Below are 16,552 nucleotides of genomic sequence, written 5' to 3' on the forward strand. Positions count from 1 at the left end.
TCTAAACTTCGGCATTTGAATCCTTATTCCGTTATCTTTTAAACATCGGTGTTATCATGTTATCAGACTCCAACCATATTAAAATATGCGGAATATCGAATGTTGTGATAACTAGTTGTATATCTATTCTAAAGTGTACACACAAAAGAGCTGTAAATAACTGCCTATCTGGGTATCTTGTATACATGTAATATCGTTAATGTGGTATCTAAACGGAAAACACAAAAATGAATTAAACATTACATTATTGCATCAAAAGCAGAATGGATTCAGAATGTAATTAAAACATTACTACGGCCCTTTCTGCAATATAATTTACATGTACAATGTTTATATACATTCCCTAAATGTACCGATTTATGATAACCATTTAATGTCTTTATATTTATCATGTATATTGAGTGCTTTGCATTCAGGTCCAATTATGGTTTCTGTTTCTATCACCACTGTGATTTCAATGATTTGTATTCAATCATATTTCAAGTCATAAATTACTCATTGAATGCAACACTTTTTATGCGGTGTTTTGCATAAACATGGCAGCAATAACCGCTGATTTTCTCGGCAGCTCGTCACACGCAGATGATTTTATTTTAGCTGTCTGTCAATCAAACGGGGTATCTGACGGCATCCGTGAGTTTCATTGGTTAGTGAGAATGATTGACAAGACACTAAAGCTTGTTACACTCCAGTGATCTCTGACTCTGTCAATCAAACACTGTAGAAAGGCGTCCGTTAATTCCATTGGTTGGTGAGAATGATCGACAAGTCAGCGTACGTGCACATGTTTTGTCATCAGCTGTAATAGCAGACGTAAAACCCGTTAAATAAATATTGAGAAACATTATCAAAAACTGTATCGATACATACCGTCAAAACTGATTATCTACCGGTTCTAATAGCCTATATAGGGATATATTCCGCACAGTGACCTCACGTGTGAGGTTCGCCCAGAGACCGTATTTGAGTCATTGCAATAATAGTCTATTAAAAGTTTATTCTAGAGATGCTAATATTTTAGGCAACGATGTTGCACGATTTGTGATATTCTGTTCCGACTCATCCACTCATCGGTTTTGGGTTACATTTCATTTGTTGGAGAGCTCGAGCTAAATTATTGGAGATAGGGAAGTCTCAATGCACCTTCGATATCAGAGACGGGAATCGGTTGATCTGTGGAATAAACAATAAAAAAAAAGTCCTGTCCTAGGACTGGTCATGATAATGTTATATGAATATCTACACGTAGAAACACGAACTGAGATACATCCGAGTCCGTTTTATAACCGACGAGTGGCCAACACCACAAAGGCCAGAGACCGGCAAGCCGCGGTCACAGAGGCGTGTTTAGATAATAGCCCGGTAAATACCACATCTTAATTAACAGGTGTATCTCTAAACTCTAACATGTTGAATTTACCTGTAGGGCAGTTTGTTTTGATAATGATTATATAAAAGGACTCCCAATGCCAAGAAGTGGATCCTTAACTGTAGGTAAATTTAATTCATTTATTCCTTTGGTGTTTCAGCCAATCTGATTTTACAACATATACAAATACATATACATTAGCAATATAAGATCGTGATATCACAGGTTCAACGGGATCAGACCGCTATTTAGGAAATATATATAAACAAATGTAAACACGTGCCTGCAATTAATGCGAATAAGACAACGATAATGCAAATGTAACATTTGGTATAATATTCTATTATAACGGGCCGTATACAACATGTCACAATTATATAATGTTCTGTTTTAACGGACCGTATATAACATGTAACCTCCCACTAAATGTGTATTATAACGGGCCGTAAATCATATGTAACATTTGAGCAATATTCTATTATAACGGGCCGTATAAAACATGTAACATCTCACTAAATGTCTATTAAAACGGACCGTATATAACATGGAACATTTATATAACGCTCTATTATAACGGGCCGTATACAACATGTTACAATTATATAATGTTCTGTTTTAACGGACCGTATCTAACATGTAACTTCCCACTAAATATGTATTATAACGGGCCGTAAATCATATGTAACATTTGAGCAATATTCTATTATAACGGGCCATATAAAACATGTAACATCTCACTAAATGTCTATTAAAACGGACCATATATAACATGTAACATTTATATAACGTTCTATTTAGTGTTATAACGGCACGTATATAACATGTCACAATTATATAATGTTCTGTGTTAACGGGCTGTATATAACATGTAACTTCTTACTAATTTTCTTTTATAATGGACCGCATATGGCATATGGCATTTGAATAATGTTCTATTTTAACGGGCGATATATAACATGTAACTTCTTACTAATTTTCTATTATACAGGCCGTATACAACGTGTCACAATTATATTATGTTCTGTTTTAACGGGCCGTATATAACATACATATTCTTACTAATTTTCTTTCATAATGGGCCGTATATAACATATGACACTTGAATAATGTTCTATTTTAACGGGCCATATATAGCAAGTAACTTCTTACTAATTTTCTATTATAACGGGCCATATACAGCATGTCACAATTATATTATGTTCTGTTTTAACAGCCTGTATATAACATGTAAAATTTGAGCAATATTCTATTATAACGGGCCGTATACAATATGTAACATCTCACTAAATGTCTATTAAAACGGACCATATATAACATGTAGCATTTATATAATGTGCTATCATAACGGGCCGTATGCAATATGTAACATCTCACTAAATTTCTAATATAACGGGCCGTAAACAACATGTAACATTTCACTAATTTTCTATTACAACGGGCCGTATGTAACATGTCACAATATATAATGTTCTGTTTTAACGGGCCGTATATAATATGTGATGCTGATGTAACCTCTTACTAATTTTCTATTATATCGGGCAGTATACAGCATGTAACATTTGAATAATATTCTATCATAACGGGCCGTATACAACATGTAGCATCTCACTAATTTTCTATTAAAACGGGCCCTATATAACATGTCACAATTATATAATGTTATATTTTAACGGGCCGTTTATAACATGTAACTTCTCTCTACGAACCTCACCTTAATTACGACCACCTCAAAATTACTAACACCCCGCTATTACGGGCACTTTTTTTCAGTCCCGATTTTTTTCTCTATATATCTTTGTATTGGTCGCTTCACTATTACGACCACTTTGCTATTCCGTATTACGACCACCTTGTTGCTATTCCGTATTACGACCACCTTGGGCAGTCCCAACGAATACTAATTAACGCTTATTACCCCCACAATTACGACCAGTTGGTCGTGTCTAAAAAATTACCTGGTGTGTAGCGAACCGTGAACAGCTTACGGTAATGCGTGTCAAACTGGCCATTGACGTGTGTATACGTAATTATCGATCTTTTGTTTACTGACCAGTGTATCGACAGGTGAGTAGAATGGCTATTAATCTCTTTGAAATCTTCGCACTGACCGGAAGGTAAAATAAACATCCAGTCTTTCATTGTTCGTAACAAGCCAACATGTGCCGGGTTTTAGTTTGTAGTCCTTTGTTTACCGTTACGGGTGACCGCCCTTCCTTGGTGGAGCTGTGACGGATTAAATACACAAGTGATCAGATTATCTATATTGCCTTGAACATTGTAATAACCGTACATTTGCTTATTAATTATGGTATTCAAATAATTGATTTGTGGCTGTTGGTCGTTTTAAGACCCGATTACATACAAGCGAGTAAAATAAACATAGTAACGTTTGATTTTTTTTTCAGCGATCTCGATGTTTTTGTATCAATGCCGAATAGGGTCTGTAGATAGGTGTTATTATAATTTGAAAAAAAACATGTTTGGTTTCAATATTTCGCTAGAATTATGCTATTCTTTCTAACTTCATTTCTTTTTTCGCTCACGATGGCCACATCACGTAAACGTAACGAGTTATCACTAAAAAAGAAAATTGAACTGATTCAATGTAGCAATGGTCGTAGCCAACGACAACTTGCTGAACAGTTTGGGGTCGGCAAAACACAGGTCAGAGCATCTTGAAAAGAAAGACAGAAATTTTAGAAGGTTATGAAGAAAATAAAGGAAATGATAGACAAAAACAATTGTCTTTGTTTTTATTTAAAGTTAAGACTATGGCATGTATTTAGCCAAATCTATACAACTTGCACCTGAGTTCAGTCAATTAAGAGTTACGGTTCCTGATGGTCTAGCTCAAATTGGTCCACCTCGGCACTTTGACCCGGACCCCCAGGTGTTCTTAATAGTGAGGTTTCACTGTAATTTTCTTTTATAACGGGCCGTATACAACATGTAACATCTCACTGAATGTCTATTATAACGGGCCATATATAACATGTAACATTTATATAATGTTCTATTTTTCTGCTTGAACGGACCGTTTATAACATGCTAATTTGCTATTGTAACGGGTCGTATACACCATGATACATCTCACTGATTTTCTATTGTAACGAGTCGCATATAACATTTAACTTCTTACTAATTTTCTACTAAACTGGTGTAATGGGCCGTATACAACATGTAACATTTGAAAAATTTTCTATTTCAACGGGCCTATATAACATGTAACTTACTACTTTTCTGTTATTACGGGCCGTATACAACATATATAACGTGTAACGACTTACATCACCCTGTTCATAGCCTTTATTACGAGGACACGGGTTTCGTTGCATACCAATAACGATTTCGATTACAACACTTCTAATAATATAAGTTTAAAATGGAATTCGTACATGAAATAAATGCTTAAAGTAAAGTTTCAACATCGTGGGTATGTGAATGTTCAAACTTAGGCTAATTATTTTATTTGTGATACGAATGTTTATTGTTTTAACTCAACGGAATTTAAATGTAAATAATGTGTTTAATTTAAAAATGAATACCTACAGTAAAAAGAAATTTTTAACAAAACTCAAGCTAAATATACATACAACCTGTAAAAGGATATATTCGGAACATTTTTGACGTGCACGGAAACCATACGTGTCAACTCACCAGCAGTTATAGGCGGGTTCCGATTAGAACACCCGACAGAACAGATACCTGTGGTGCTGTGACAGGCGTGACGACCGTGTCGACCGTAATTTCACACCTGATTATTGTTAAATGGTATACTAACCCACTCACAGTCGAGTACACTTTTATGTCTATATGATTTGTAATCAGTTAAGTTAAATAATATCAAGAAAAATATCAGTGATGGTTCGCCATGTTGATAAGGGTTATCGGATAGTAGTAAATGGTCTGATGTGATTTTGTTTCGCATTTTCAATCATTTAAAACAGTAAAATATCTACGTTGTTGTACTATAGCTGTCTTCTGCAAATTTGGTTTATGAAAATGGTATGCAAAATTATTAATAAGGAATGAAATGAGATGAATTCAAAGTTCGTGTAAAATAGAGGTAAAGATCATGTAATGTCGGAGAATACAGATAAGATACAGGTAATTTTGGAGAACTTTGGAGATCACAGGTAAAATCCAGGTAAGGTATAGGTGAAGACTATAATGACTGTCACAACATCCCTGCCCGTAACTTATTTGTAAGAAGTGGGAGAAAGGAGACCCCCCCCCCCCCCCCCCCCCCCCCCCCCAGCCGCGGTAATCCAGACGATTTTTTTCTTACCTTGTGGGTCAGTCACCCGTGTCGACAGATTCACAGCTCACACCAAGTCGTCATAGCAACCGCTGCGAGGCCTTAGCCCCAGGCTACTCAGTTTTTGTAACGGTATTTTGCTTTCCTATACAGCGAATTAATTAATGATGATAGACTGGTCTTGCTTTTGTTTCAAACTTAAAGCAGATGATAACTATGATATCAACAAATTTGATTCCGTAGTTAGTACGTGAGAACCCATAAACCAACATACATAATGTACGTAACCAAAATATCATTATTATTGATCAGATCATAAGTAATATACGGAAAGAATATCTGTAATATAGTTCACACTTAATGAAATTTAGATATATATATTTTTTAGATAGAAGGTGCTCCACACAGACATGGGCTCGTAAAGATGACGCATTAAAAGAATTTATCATATAACACAGTATCAACTGATATAAGCACATCGTTTACTTTGCGTTTTAACTTCTGTAACATAAAATACATTAATACAATGGTGTACACGCAAATTACATAAAAGATATTTACTAGTGTTAATCTGAGATTATTAGATTATTTACAATTAAAATTATTATGTTATATACGGCCCGTTACTAAAGGAAATAAGTGAGATGTTACATGTTGAATACGGCCCGTTATAATAGAGCATTATTGAAATATTACATGTTATATACGGCCCGTTACTAAAGAAAAATAATGAGATGTTACATGTTGTAAACGGCCCGTTATAATAGAGCATTATTCAAATATTACATGTTATATACGGCCCGTTACTAAAGAAAATTAATGAGATGTTACATGTTGTATACGGCCCGTTATAATAGAGCATTATTCAAATATTACATTACCAGTGAAACGGAAGGGAAGTAACTCTTATATATCGGGAGGACATCATGCCTTCGGCCGTGATTAGAAGACGCGGTAAAGTAAGCATAACTTCAAAACATAAGCTAGCCACGCTATCTAGCGTTCCATGACGGATTGCGCTGTTCCGTGGACATACACGGCATCCGGCGGGCCACGATATCCAGTGTTCCTCGACGGGCCGCGCTGTTGCGTGGACACCCACGGTATCTGCCGATCCATCACGAGTCGCGGAATCACGTGGACACTTTGCCCACGCATGTCCACTAGTGGACATTGCGTGGGCAGTCCACCGTGGGCGCATGGAAACCGCAAAGTCCACGTAAGCTGTAGTGTAGGTACTTCGATATATCATGTAATTACCTACTGTCATTATTTCCTATCCAAATGTTAGGGAACTTGATAAACTATTGTTTACAAGCATTGTATCTTGACCCGATTCTTGTTCCCCACCACATTATGTAGAACTAGGTCCTTTGTTGATTTTGCAAAACTTTCCTGAAATAATTTAATATAACTTCATTCTTCAAAAATAACTCATTCAACTTCTCAAGTAAAGACTTAAGTAACAAAGTCAGCTTCTCCTACAAATTTGGAGGTTTTAATAACCCAGTCAATGTCCAATCTAAGGTTTCAACAACCCAGTGAACAACCAAGTAAAGGTTTCAATAACCTAGTCAATTTCCAAGCAAGGGTTTCAATAACCCAGTCAACTTCCAAGCAAAGGTTTCAATAACCCAGTCAACTTCCAAGCAAAGGTTTCAATAACCTAGTCAACATCCAAGCAAAGGTTTTAATAACCCAGTCAATATCTAGCCACAAATTTCAATAACCCAATTAAATTTTCAAGCAAGGGCTTCAAACAACCAGTCAGCATTTCAAGTGAAAACTTCCAAAACCCAGTCAATGTCCAGCCAAAGATTTCGATAACCCGGTCAATATCTCAAGTGAAAACTTCAATAATCAAGTCAATGTTCAGACAAAGATTTCAAAAACCCTGTCAACTTCTCAAATGAAGGTTTCAATAAACCAGTTAATGTACACGGGTAGATTTCAATCAACCAGTCAATTTCCAAACAAAGGTTAAAATAACCCAGTCAACATCCAAGCAAAGGTTAAAATAGCCAAGTCAACATCCAAGCAAAGATTAAAATAACCAAGTCAACATCCAAACAAAGGTTAATATAACCCAGTCCACATCCAGACGAAGGTTAAAATAACCCAGTCAACATCCAAGCAAAGGTTAAAATAACCAAGTCAACATCCAAAAAAAGGTTAAAATAACCCAGTCAACATCCAAACAAAGGTTGAAATAACCCAGTCATCATCAAAGCAAAGGTTTAAATAACCCAGTCCACATCCAGGCGAAGGTTAAAATAACCCAGTCAACATCCAAGCAAATGTTAAAATAACCCAGTCAACATCCATGCAAAGGTTAGAATAATCCACTCAACATTCATGCAAAGGTTAAAATAACCCAGTCAACATCCAAACAAAGGTTAAAATAACCCAGTCAACATCCATGCAAAGTTAAATAGCCCAGTCAACATCCAAGCAATGGTTAAAATAACCCAGTAAATATCCAAGCAAAGGTTAAAATAACCCAATCAACATCCAATCAGGGGATTCAACAAACCGGTCATGCAACATCCAAGCAAAGGTTTCAATTACCCAGTCAATATCTAGCTACAGATTCCAATAACCCAATCAAATTTTAAAACAAGGGCTTCAAAAAACAAGTCAGCATCTTAAGTGAAACTTCCATAACCCAGTCAACGTCCAGCCAAAGATTTCAATAACCCTGTCAACTTATCAAATGAAAGTTTCAACAGCCCAGTCAACATCCAAGCAAGGGTTTCAACAGCCCAGTCAACATCCAAGCAAGGGTTAAAATAATCAAGTCAATGTCCAAGCAAAGGTTTCAAAAACCCAGTGAACATCCAAGCAAGGGTTTCAACAACCCAGTGAACATCCAAGCAAAGGTTTCAATAACCCAGTCAACATCCAAGCAAGGGTTTCAACAACCCAGTCAATATCTAGCCACAAATTTCAATAACCCAATTAAATTTTCAAGCAAGGGCTTCAAAAAACCAGTCAGCATTTCAAGTGAAAACTTCCAAAACCCAGTCAATGTCTAGCCAAAGATTTCGATAACCCGGTCAACTTCACAAATGAAGTCAATGTACATGCGAAAATTTCAATCAACCAGTCAACATCCAAGCAAAGGTTAAAATAGCCAAGTCAACATCCAAGCAAATGTTAAAATAGCCAAGTCAACATCCAAGCATAGGTTGAAATAACCCAGTCATCATCCTAGCAAAGGTTTAAATAACCCAGTCAACATCCAAGCAAAGGTTAAAATAACCAAGTCAACATCCAAGCAAAGGTTAAAATAGCCAAGTCAACATCCAAACAAAGGTTTAAATAACCCAGTCATCATCCAAGCAAAGGTTTAAATAACCCAGTCATCATCCAAGCAAAGGTTTAAATAACCCAGTCCACATCCAGGCGAAGGTTAAAATAGCCCAGTCAACATCGAAGCAAATGTTAAAATAACCCAGTCAACATCCATGCAAAGGTTAGAATAATCCAGTCAACATCCATGCAAAGGTTAAAATAACCCATTCAACATCCAAGCAAAGGTTAAAATAGCCATGTCAACATCCAGGCAAAGGTTAAAATAATCCAGTCAACATCCAAGCAAAGGTTAAAATAACCCAGTCAACATCCAAGCAAAGGTTAAAATAACCCAGTCAACGTCCAAGCAAAGGTTAAATTAACCCAGTCAACATCCCAGCAATGGTTAAAATAACCCAGTCAATATCCAGGCAAAGGTTAAAATAACATAGTCATTGCCCAAGCTAAGGTTTCAAAAACCCAGTGAACATCCAAGCAAGGGTTTCAACAACCCAGTTAATATCTAGCCACAAATTTCAATAACCCAATTACATTTTCAAGCAAGGGCTTCAAAAAAACAGTCAGCATTTCAAGTGAAAACTTCAATAATCAAGTCAATGTTCAGACAAAGATTTCAAAAACCCTGTCAACTTCTCAAATGAAGGTTTCAATAAACCAGTCAATGTACATGGGAAGATTTCAATCAACCAGTCAATATCCAAACAAAGATTAAAATAACCCAGTCAACATCCAAACAAAGGTTAAAATAGCCAAGTCAACATCCAAGCAATGGTTAAAATAGCCAAGTCAACATCCAAACAAAGGTTAAAATAACCCAGTCATCATCCAAGCAAAGGTTAAAATAACCCAGTCAACATCCAAGCAAATGTTAAAATAACCCAGTCAACATCCATGCAAAGGTTAAACTAATCCAGTCAACATCCAAACAAAGGTAAAAATAACCCAGTCCACATCCAAGCAAAGGTCTAAATAACCCAGTCAACATCCAAGCAAAGATTAAAATAACCCAGTCAACATCCAAGCAAAGGTTAAACTAATCCAGTCAACATCCAAGCAAAGGTTAAAACATCCCAGTCAACATCCATGCAAAGGTTAAACTAATCCAGTCAACATCCAAGCAAAGGTTAAAATAACCCAGTCCACATCCAAGCAAAGGTTAAAATAACCCAGTCAACATCCCAGAGATGGTTAAAATAACCCAGTCAATATCCAAGCAAAGGTTTAAATAACCCAGTCAATATCCAAGCAAAGGTTAAAATAACCCAGTCAATATCCAAGCAAAGGTTAAAATAACCCAGTCAAAATCCAAACAAAGGTTCAAATAACCCAGTCAAAATCCAAGCAAAGGTTAAAATAACCCAGTCAACGTCCAAGCAAAGGTTAAATTAACCCAGTCAACATCCCAGAGATGGTTAAAATAACCCAGTCAATATCCAAGCAAAGGTTTAAATAACCCAGTCAATATCCAAGCAAAGGTTAAAATAACCCAGTCAATATCCAAGCAAAGGTTAAAATAACCCAGTCAAAATCCAAACAAAGGTTCAAATAACCCAGTCAAAATCCAAACAAAGGTTCAAATAACCCAGTCAACGTCCATGCAAGGTTTCAATAAAAAGATTTGAAATTTTATTTATTTTTTATTTTCATTGGGTTTTTTTTTCTTTTTTTTTCACCTTTATTTTGACACACTTTTTTGTACCCATTTTAGTACCCATTCCGATATGTACTTGGTTCTGCTCTTGAAGTCTGTCCTGCTGTCCTGTGACTATGGTATCATCACATCGTGCGCACTACGCCTAGTTTCTGAGGTAAAGGATGATGAGAATTGAAGTTCATGTACATACGTATTGGTCTGTGTGAGTCTTCTATAGAAATACGTTTATGGCAGGCTATCGTCTTCTTTCTTTACTAAGAATGTCCGGGAAAGGCAGAGTGTCGTGGGTTTCTTCTTCACAGGTGAATTTGATGTTATCAAGAAGTGGCACCTATGTATGGTGCGGGAAGGATGTCATAATTAAATATTTTTGCCTAGGCAAAAATTCAAAAATCGAATTTTGTCTATACAAAAATAGAATATTGAATTTTGACTAAGCAAAACTAGAATATTGAATTTTGTCTAGGCAAAAATAATTTTGCATACGCAAAACTATTTAATCATGACATCCTTCCCGCGCCATATCCATGTTTATGTGACCCCTTCTTGATTATCTCGTGTATGTCATCAACGTTCGACTTTTTCCATAAACTCGCGGCTTGCATTCTATGGGCGCTGTGGCGAAGACAACTCGTGTACGTTTTACACATTTGTGTTTAGTTTAAACATATTTTATCTGAAAATATTCAAAAGGAATTGGACAAAAGTTGTACAACTTCTATAAGCATGTATACATTGGTATTTACAAATGGCAGCATATGTTATATACATATAACGATATTACTTACTTAGCGTTACTTGGCATTGTTTCCTAATTCAGGCTACCTAGAGATCGTCTACATCAGACTCATTTGACTTCCCGTATAACTCAGTTTGGCCATTAAGTCTTCATACATTATTCATTGATCTTCCATATATTTATCGAATCTTTTCTTGAAAGTGTTTATGGTGTTTGCACACACTACTTTTTCTGGTAAACTATTCCATAAGTTCACAACACGGACTGTAAAGAAATTTGTCCTTAATTTTGAATTCGTCCTTTCTTTAAATAACTTTTTTGTATTTCCTCTAGTTGAAATCCTTTCGCATTTTTCATCCCAGAATGTTAATTTGGGACAGGCTACATTGTCGTATTTATTTGTCATTTTGTACAGTTCAATCATATCACCCCGAATTCTATGGTAGTTTAGTGTAGATAGCTTTAGTTTGTTAATCATTCTGTGTAGGTTAAGTGAGCCATCCCGGGAAGTTGTTTCGTTGTTCTTCTTTGTCGCATTCGATTTGTTCCACATGTTTTATTTTGTAGGGCACCCAGACTAAACTAGCGTAGTCGAGATGCGGTCTTACTAGTGACTTGTATAATGGAATAAATGTTTCTGGTCCAAAATGTTTAAAAATTCTCCTGATAATTGCGAACATGGAATTTGCCTTTTTCACTTTTTCAGCTTTGTGTTTATCACATTTTAGTTCATTGTCGATTGTGACTCCTATGTCCTATTCCTCAGTGGCCATTTCCAGTGTTTGATTTCCTAATGTGTATGTTATTTGGTCCCCATGAGTGCCTTTTCCGATGTGCATGTGCTTACATTTTTGCGGGAGGAGCTTTAGCTGCCACGTTTTGCTCCAATACTGTAGTTTTTTAAGATCTTGTTATAGTGTCAATTTGTCTCCATCCGTGTCTATTATTTTGAAGATTTTGGTGTCTTCGGAAATAGGTAAACGTTTGATTGGATTAAGTCCGGTAGATCATTGATAAAGATAACGAACAGCAATAGCCCGATTACTGACCCCTGAGGGATTCCTGATGTCACCTCTGCCTATTCCGAAGATACACCGTTGAATGTTATTTGCTGTTTCCTACCCGATGAAAAGTTTTCTATTCACATCAGCATTTCCTCTCCCTGTCCATATGATCTGAGTTTGTTTATGAGCCTCTTGTGAGGGACGGTGTCAAAGGCCTTTTGAAAATCCAGGTACACACAGTCGATTTCTCCTCCATTATCCAAAGCCAGACATGAACACGGATTGTTTACTAGTGACCAAGTCGTTTGTTTTCATTTGTTGTGTTACATGATCCCTTACGAGCCTTTCCATTATCCTGCCTACTATTGAAGCTAGACTCATCGGTCTATAGTTTTCTGTCAATGCTCTATTTCCTTTCTTGAATATTGCACTTATTCTTGCTCTCTTTCATTCTGTTGGTACTTTGCACTCTTTTAATATTTGGTTGAATATTATTTATATGGGTTTCGATAGGATTGAGGTCAATTGTTTTAGATACGTGGGATGTAGTTTTTCCATTCGTGGTGATTGGTTATTTTTTAGTCTACTTAGCTTTTTCTCTTCGTTGTTTGGAGTATAATGTACATCTTTTTCCATTCTTTGGGTGTTTCCTTATTCTTTAGGGTTCGTACAATTTCATCCATTGTTTCTCTAGTAAAAACAGTTCCAAAATAATTACACAATTTTCATTATTTTGCTTTCTTTCTGTTACACGTTGTTTTCTCTGCTTTTTCGTCCGCTTGGTTTATGCATAGGTCTCCAACACCCAGCCTAGTTTTACTTTCGGAGTTCATTTGACAAATTTTCTCGTATTCTTTCCTTGCCTTTTTGGTCAACCAACTAACATTATTCCTAACCCTGTTGTACTCCTTCCTTACCTCCTCAGAGTTTGTTTGTAGAAATTTCCTAGACAGACAACTTTTTCGCCGAATTTCCATAATAATTTCTTTGCCCAGTGGTATGTCTCTTTACTTTCTGTTCTTACTCTTGCTTTATCTTGTCGGTATACGTTTCTTTTCCATCTCTAACAGTTTTTTCATTTAGTTTATTCCAGTTGGTGTCTCTGTAATTTCTTTCACTTAGGATTTCCTCCCAGTTCGTGTTGTTTAACTCTTGCCGAATGGCTTCAAAGTTTCCTTTTTGTAGCAGTACCAATCCTGCTGACTTGGTGGTTGACATTTTTGACATGTGAAATTGAATGTTAATACGCAGTGGTCACTTTTGCCCAGTGGACTTTGATGTTCAACTTCAATGATATAGTTTTCATCATTTGTTATTTTTAGGTCCAGAAGGTTTGCAGTGTTAGTGCCTCGCCATTAATTTGGTTCTGTTGGTCATTACTGCCGTGATTCCCTTCTGTAGTGTTTAGTTTAAACAGTATCTTATTTAATTCATAGACATTGATACAAAAATACGAAATATTAGTTCATAATTTGCAAAAGGATCTGGAAACAAGCTTGAAGCTTATATCAATCCATTTCCCTGGGAAGGTCAGTCACAACACTGCTTAATCATTTTACAATTTATATAGGTACTTGTATAAATGAAAATGTATTAAAACATAAGATGCACATTCAAGGAATGAAATGTCAGTTAAAGAACATTGTTGAAACATATATATAACGAAAAGTTGTTGCGAGTTATTTGAATATTTTACATTGATACATAACCATCACATTCATAGCTTCAATTTTATTTGTTAACAATGATATCTATTCAGATTCCTTTTAGTCAAACCTTTCAGAACAAAGAATAAAATTCTGCACCACAGCAACAATTGTTTCTGTTTCTTCATCAGATAAGTCGTGGTGTCCTGATAACAGTATATCGGTGTTTAAGTCCATATCTAGGGTAAAAATGAATTGTTCTCTTTGATTTTGATATTTTCCACACATGAAGAGGAAATGAAAGTTGTCTTCAATATATCCACACGTACAAAACGGGCTGTCGGTAAGTTTCTATTGAACAAATGTTCTTTTAATGTACTGCAATGTAAGCGAAGTTTCGTGTGTAAAATTTGCAATTAACGTTTTCCATAGTTTTTTTTATGAAGGAGGTCGTGTAAACTTCTATTAAGGATTTTTTTTAAAGTTTGTCATTGAAGGGTTATTTCTAATTTCTGGAGGTAAAGTGCTCCATAATTCTACAGCTGGCTGTAAGAAAGATGATTTATAATAATTTGTTTTTGTCTGGACTGGTAAGAGCTGATCAGCTTGTCTGGTTCTATAATCATAAAAATCTGAGTGTAAGGAAGGTCCAAGGGAACATAGATAGTTTGGTATTTTATTGTGAAACATTTTGTGAAATTGGACAATTTTATGCTTTTTCCTTCGATCTGATAATTTTTCCTAGCATAAGTCTTTATACAACAGTTCAATGATAACAATTTTGGTAGCACCTGTCACTATTCTTCCAGCCTCAACTTGAACTTTCTCTATTTTGTCTATTAGATATTATGGTAGTGTATCCCAAACAATATCGGTATATTCAAATATTGGTCTTATGAAAGATATTTAGAGAATTTGTATAGAGTTTCTATCAAGACCATATTTCAGTTTCTTAAGTGTACCTAGACGTTTGTAAGTTTTCTTTAAAATGTATTCCATGTGGTCAACCCAGTCAAAATTAGAGGACAGGTATACACCCAGATGCTTATGAGACGTTTCATTGGATACGACTGTATTTTTCATAAACACTGGCGGATGAATTAATTTTTTGGTCTAGTACGTTTTTTGCTTACAAGTAAAGACTCTGTTTTAGATTGATTGAATGTGACCACCAAATCATTTGTCCAGTTATTAATTTTGGCTAAATCATTATTTATCAGCTGGTTAGTTATAATAGGATTTCAACTACTATATAAATGGTAGTATTATCCGCAAAGAGTTAAATTGTACTGTCAATGTCATTAACAATATCATTGATATAAACGAGGAAGAGAAGAGGACCTAAAATTGATCCCTGGGGAACTCCTGTTTTAATTTCCTTGTGTGAAGATGATTTCCCGTTAATTACCACACGTTGTTGTGTTTGAAATATAATTTTTGAACCATTCAAGAAGTTTTCCGGAAATTCCTGCCCTTTCCAGTTTGTTAGTGCTGTACTAATATCGCAAAATATAACGTATGATCAGTATTTCTGTCCCGTTATCAAGAGCCTTTCAAATATCATTTGCAATAATTACCACTTGGTTTACAGCGGAATCCCCATGGATGAAACCAGATTGTGACTTACTAAAGAAGTTTGTTCTGTGCAAAAAGTTGTATACATATGTAGTAACCAGATTGTGACTTACTAAAGAAGTTTGTTCTGTGCAAAAAGTTGTATACATATGTAGTAACCAGATTGTGACTTACTAAAGAAGTTTGTTCTGTGCAAAAGTTGTATACATATGTGGTATTTAGGTATTCCCAATCGATATTTGGGTAATTAAAATCACCCATTAGTAGCAGATGCATTGACTTTTTCTTTGAAGCTTCCGCTATTTGCCGGCCCGGTGTTCCACGTTTTGACCTATAGATACTTAAGGCCATAAGCTCAAAATTTCCCCGCAGTCTAGGTAATGATTTTTTTCTGTCTTTTTTGCTGCTGTAGGATTGAAGGGCAGATTATTTGTCAGATTCAAGTTCTTACAAGGCTACATTCAAACCTTAACGGGTGGTTATGAATGCATCAAGTTTGAATGATGTTTCTGTACATTTGCTTCCCTTTCCCTACCAACAGTATCTTTTGATACAAGACAGTGATAGTGCCTTGTAGCATCAGTGACGCGGCCTGATGATACAAATCTGTCGAAAAGTATCTTTCGAGTTGATCGCGGCGGTGTATATCAAGTATCGCCGATTTTACCAAAACGATTTGGTCAAACGATACGTTCTTTCAATAATTTCAAATTCTAATGCTTCTTAGATCAATACATTGCAGATCCCGGAAGGACCAGCCGCCCATTGGACCACGACGGAGATATGGCCGACGGATATCCGGTCAGGTATTTCCGGCCAGTCTAGGTAATGATTTTTTTCTGTCTTTTTGCTGTTGTAGGATTGAAGGGCAGATTATTTGTCAGATTCAAGTTCTTACAAGGCTACATTCAAACCTTAACGGGTGGTTATGAATGCACCAAGTTTGAATGATGTTTCTGTACATTTGCTTCCCTTTCCCTACAAACAGTATC

The sequence above is a fragment of the Pecten maximus genome, chromosome 10 (assembly GCF_902652985.1).
Source record: "Pecten maximus chromosome 10, xPecMax1.1, whole genome shotgun sequence".
Taxonomy (NCBI): Eukaryota; Metazoa; Mollusca; class Bivalvia; order Pectinida; family Pectinidae; genus Pecten; species Pecten maximus.